At 51.0% G+C, this 4,238-nt stretch overlaps 1 pseudogene; it reads left to right on the plus strand.

The window, feature by feature from the left end:
• The first annotated feature begins 210 nt into the window (after window positions 1-210).
• LOC108865000 (uncharacterized) lies at window positions 211-912 on the plus strand (annotated as a pseudogene).
• The last annotated feature ends 3,326 nt before the right edge of the window (window positions 913-4,238 follow it).

A 4,238-nucleotide genomic window follows, 5' to 3' on the forward strand; every position in this document is an offset into this window, starting at 1 on the left:
ACGGTCAATTGCTTGATGCTGCAGTTCGAGGCGTGACGGATCCATACTGAGAAGGATATATCCGAGCCATTCAAGGCATCCCTGGGTTGGTGCTCCCGATTCTTGAAACGATATGATCTCGCACAACGATGTTTCACTTCAGTCGGTGAGAAAATACCCGAGCATGCAGCGCAACTAGTAGATCGTATGTTTCAATCGTTCGATTAAAAATCGATCGATATCCTCCCCGCAAACATCGCAAACATGGACGAAACTCCAGTGTATTTCGACATGCCCGGGAGCAGAACTATCGACATGAGGGGGATCAAGACCGTGAAATGCAAGACAGCGGGTCATGTAAAGCTACGTTTCAAAGCTGTGCTCACGATTATGTCTGATGGTCGCAAATTGCCTCAAATGATCATTTTCGAAGGTCTGAAAAGAGTTCCAGCGGGTGACTTTCCCAAAGGCATGATCGTGACAGTCGCATCGAGGGAGGGTCGAAATTTTTTCGGGGATTTGATGGAAACATACAGACAACAAGTTAGGGAAAAGCGACCAAATGGTATTTTCAAGTCCCGATCTCTGTTCATCACGGACACGCATCGTGCGCATCTGAACGAGTCCGTGGCGGAGGCCTTCGCGAAGAAGAATCGAACAGACATGGTGTTCGTTCCAGGCGGTATGACACCGGTCCTGTAGCCATTGGATGTCTACCTTAACAAAAGTTTCAAAACCAGAATGAGGACGAAATGGATTGCCTGGATGCGGAACGGTGAAGCACGATACACGAAAAGTGGCAATCGACAACGAGCTTCGTATCAGATGGTTTGCCAATGGGTGCACGAAGCTTGGAATGACATCGATTCAGATATGATTGAGACGTCTTTTAAGAGTTGTGGACTAGTTCATTCTCGATTGAGACAGAATTAAGTTCAGGGGCGCCTTTTTCGAGAACTATGGCTGGGATACCATCAGGGCCTTGGAAACATCAAGGGTTCTGAGGATTTTACGGATCGAGGACTGGTGGAACGATATTGGGGGCATGGAGGGAGGAGCGCCAGAAGGGAGGGGCGGGAGTTGATTTCGGGGATCGAGTTTAGAGTTTCCTGCAAAGACCTCAGCGAGGGTATTGGCCCTATCTCCAGGAGTTGTTGCAAGGGAACCACCGGGATTACAGAGGGGCGGGAGAGCGCTTGTGGAGAAATTTTTGCGGATTGCTTTTGACGGTGACCAGAATGGGCGGCTGCCACTAGGGCATGAGGTGAGTTTTTGAGAGACGGAGAAGATGTGGGAGTTCTCAGATTTCTCGATTTGAGCTTCGCCGGCATCACGAGCCTGCTTGAAGATAGAAAAAGTTGACGGGTTAGGCTGGGATTTCCATGCATGGTATGCTGAGTTGCGGGTAGAGTGAGGAATTAATAGCTCCATGCCAAGGAGGGTATTGTTAGTTATGGTAGATGCGCATTCGGAGACATCTGACGTCTTGAAAGAGTGAGAGATCCAAGGAAAGGAGGAGAAGAAGGTGCGCAGCTCGCCCCAATCAGCTGACTCGAAGTGCCAGACATTTCCACAGGTTGATTTTGATTTTCGAAGAGGAGAAATTGGTCGGATTGCTTTGATGATACAATGGTCTGATTCCTCCAGTGGAGCGGATGAGGCAATTGAGAAATTTTCAGGGTCACTGGTCAGGAAGAGGTCTAAGGTGTTGGCTGATCGCGAAATTCTATCTGGGATTCTCGTTGGAAATGTAACTAATTGAGTAAGATCATGGGAAATGGAGAAAATTTCGGCCTCGCGGCCTGCAGCATTGGTAGCTCCGGAAAGTCGGAGCCAAGCGGAGTGGACGTAGAAATCACCGAGTGAGATAGTTTGTAAGTTTGGATTGGTGTTGTGGATTGGGTCGATTTCATTAGAGAAGTAGGAGAAGAAGGAGACGTGATCATTGTCGTTAGGGGATCTCTAGAGACAACAGAGTTTGGGTGCCGACCTCCCTATGTTTCCGGAGCGGGCGGCGTGGATGCTTGGGGATTCGGCGGAGGAGCTTCTGTGGCCAGAGGGGGAGGAACAGGCGGCCCGGGCTGAGTGAGAGCCAGCTGGCCCAGGCAACCGTGAATACGGGCGAGAATGCGTACCGGGACCATCTGCGGCGCGGGGTTCGAGGTTCGGTTGGAACGAGACGGAGCGGCAGCGTTGCAGAAGGGGGCCCTCTCATCGAAGGTCATGGAGTCCCACGTACCACGGCTCACCAAACGAAGATCACGTTACGAAACGGTTTCGAATTCGCGACTGGCAATCAAAGAGTTCATGAAGAGGCCCAAGGGGCTCAGGTGGAAGCGAGACATCTCGGGTTGAGGGGTGGCTCGGAATGGTCAAAATTGTGAGGAAAAGAGCGGGTTCGGTCTCGAATCGAGAGAGGAGATAGGTCAAGAACTCTCCGATTCGGGAAGAATGCGTTCAAATTCATACAGTGACCCGGTTCCAGACCGACAATTTGGATCAAATGTCTCGCCGCACTTCTCAGACTAGTTAGCTTAGCTTGAAGTCCCAATGAGATTTCCGTAGTTGCGATCCAGTCGAGATTCTCCAGCAGGCAGGGCCAAGAATTCTCGTGTATCCATTGTCAACCCATTCAAATGTCAACCGCATGAGCGGATATACCGTAAATCCTCCAATAGCAGCCCCCTTCCAATAGTAGCCCCTCTCTAATAGAGGCCCCCCCTGCCGGAGCTTTTGAAAAAATAGAAGCTCCCCTCCAATTGTAGCCCCTCTTAAATGGAAGCCCCCCGCCAATATAGGCGCCTCTCCAATAGAAGCCCCCTAATTCTCGAAGTCGGCTGAGGGAAAGCTGACGCGGTAGAACGTGGACAGCGGCTCCCGAAAATTTTCCCGCGGAAGGGTCCTTCCGAGACTCAATCTGAGAGAACTCGATCGTATTCGAACCTCGCAATGCATCTCGTGCTAAGACGAGCATGTCGGCCAGCCGCTCTCATATACTGTTGTCAGCCCAAAGGCAGCGGATAGCATCATCGCAGCGCTACGTGCAATGTCCATCGAAAACATTCGAATCGTTTCCAGGGCGAGTGAACAGTCGTGCAATCACTCGAATCTTCCTCCGTGCGTTTCACGAAAGTTTTCTGGATGGATGTGCAAACTTCATGCTCCCCCGGCGACCTCCCCACAACACGGAAGAGGAGAATTTTTACGGCTCAAACAAAACTCGAAGCTGTCGAATTCGCAAAGGCGAACTCCAACAACGCCGCCGCCGTCTTCTTTGACGTCGACAGGAAACAGATTCGCTCCTGGCGACAGTGCGAAGCGAAACAAGGAGAATTGAGTCCTAAATGCGCCCGTCTGGCCGTTTGTGGACGGAAAGAAGTGTGTCCCCAACTGAACGACGCTGTAATGCGTTGGATCGAAGACTGCCGAGACTCAAAGCAACGAGTCTCAAGAAGACTGATAAGGCTCGAAGCGAGGAGACTCGCTACGGAACAGGTTGGGCGAGGCAACTTAAGAGCGGATGAATTTCAGGCGAGCCGTGGTTGGCTCGAGAAGTTTATGCAACGCAACAACCTCTCCCTGAGAAGGGTTACAACGCAGTGCCAAAAACCTCCAAGCGAACTGACGTCAACACTGGTCGACTTTGTCATGTTCATACGCCGGATGCGACTCCTGAAGGAATACTCACTGTCTGAGATATCCGCTGCGGATGAGACGGCTGTGTAGATAGATCCTGTCGGCAGAACTTGTATCACAAACAGGGGCGCGAAGGAGGTTTCTGTACAATCAACCGGCCACGAGAAACTGCGAATTACAGTCATGCTATGTGCGAGAGCTGACGGAACGAAATGTTTGCCGTTCGTTTTCCTTCCACGAAAACGCGTGGTACCGGATGTCGAGAAGAGATTCAAAAACGAGCTGATTCTGAGCTGGTGTGGATCAAACTGGATGAACGATGAGCTCACACAGGAGTTCCTCGAGAGAGTTATCGGTAGATTCTCATTCTCTCATCGACTTCTGGTATGGGACGCCTTCAGAGCTCACTTATCGAGGAACACCAAAGCTGAGCTCAATAAGTTTCGTCTGGACACTGCTGTCGTTCCGGGCGGCTGCACGAAATATGTGCAAGCGCCGGATGTGTCATGGAATAAGCCATTCAAGCAAAGGCTGGGCGAGTTGCATGAAGACTGGCTCCTGCATGGAACGAAAACTTATACAGCACGGGGGAGTCTCCGAGCCCCGTCAATGGACGTTTACTT

This window comes from Galendromus occidentalis, unplaced genomic scaffold, assembly GCF_000255335.2.
Source record: "Galendromus occidentalis unplaced genomic scaffold, Mocc_1.1 scf7180000075815, whole genome shotgun sequence".
Classification (NCBI taxonomy): Eukaryota; Metazoa; Arthropoda; class Arachnida; order Mesostigmata; family Phytoseiidae; genus Galendromus; species Galendromus occidentalis.